This window comes from Micropterus salmoides, unplaced genomic scaffold (assembly GCF_014851395.1).
Source record: "Micropterus salmoides isolate LMB-PRFRI ecotype aquatic unplaced genomic scaffold, ASM1485139v1 Ms_hic_scaffold_3, whole genome shotgun sequence".
Classification (NCBI taxonomy): Eukaryota; Metazoa; Chordata; class Actinopteri; order Centrarchiformes; family Centrarchidae; genus Micropterus; species Micropterus salmoides.
In genome coordinates, this window is record NW_024042261.1 from 8,495,030 (window position 1) to 8,496,248 (window position 1,219).

Sequence of the window (1,219 nt, forward strand, 5' to 3'; positions counted from 1 at the left end):
TACAATTCAAACACATGGTTTTATACAAACATTTTTCCCTAAATATAATTACATGATTCACTTTAATATTAAAATCCACCACATTTCACAAACAAACAAACGCTCACCGACTCCTTCCTCGTTCAGACAAGCTTTAGTCCTGCAGTCTCATTTTTTCCAGTTCCTCAACACATCTTCCCAGCCTGCTTTCTATCCTGTGAATGACTCCAAATCTCCTAATTACCAGATCCTTCCCACCTGGTGACTAACTAGCTGACTGCAGCTAGGCACCACAACCAGGGAAAAAAGGGCGTGGTCTGCAGCTCAGCTTGACACCTCCCACTCGATCTTCCCACGGAAACCGCTGGAGAGATCGCACACAGTGAACTAGTAGTTAGAGATTTTCTCCTGGACTCCCATCCTGCTCCTCCACTGGTAGTAGGACCACCAACCGTCGAACGTCCCGGTGAAGAATTGTGGACTGAAGGTCCCCCCGAATACTGGAGACGCGATGCTTGGATGCAGGGAATTTGGATGCTGATGTTTCAGGCCTCACCTCCGGGATACAGGAGCTCACCACAACTCTAATATTCACATCCCGCACAATGTTTCTGGAGTCAGGGTTGACACTGATGACTCTTCCAAGCTTAAAGTGGCCCCTCAATGCATTCTGATCACAGATCCACACAATATCTCCTGTTGCGACATTCCTCTGTGCAGTGTGCCACTTGCTCCTCACAAAAAGATTGGGACCAGCAAGTTGGCTCCAGGATCTCCAGAATTTGTTGACCTGATGCTGCATTTCCTGGAGCCTCTTATAGGGATAACTTGTGAAGTCAAATGTTTTCCAATCACCATTTGCAGATGCTCGTCCCAGCAGGAGTGTATTGGGTGTGATGTACTGCACTGTATCTTCAAGGCTCTGCACCCTGGCATCAATGGGCCGCTCATTTGCCAGATTGGCGGCAAGCTGAAGCGTCGTCTGAAACTCGCTGAAACAGAGCCCTGACTCTTTTCCCAGACTTTGAAACGCCTTCTTCACCATCCGAACAGATGCTTCAGCAGAGCCATTCCGATGAGGTGAGTCAGCTGGCAGGATTGTCCAGTGCCAGTCAGTTCCATTTTGAGCTGAAGTATCCTCTACAGCAGACTTATCCAGGCTGTCCAGGAACTGATACAACTCCTTCAGAACAGACTTGGCACCAACAAAATTAGTCCCAGGATCAGACCATATTTTCTT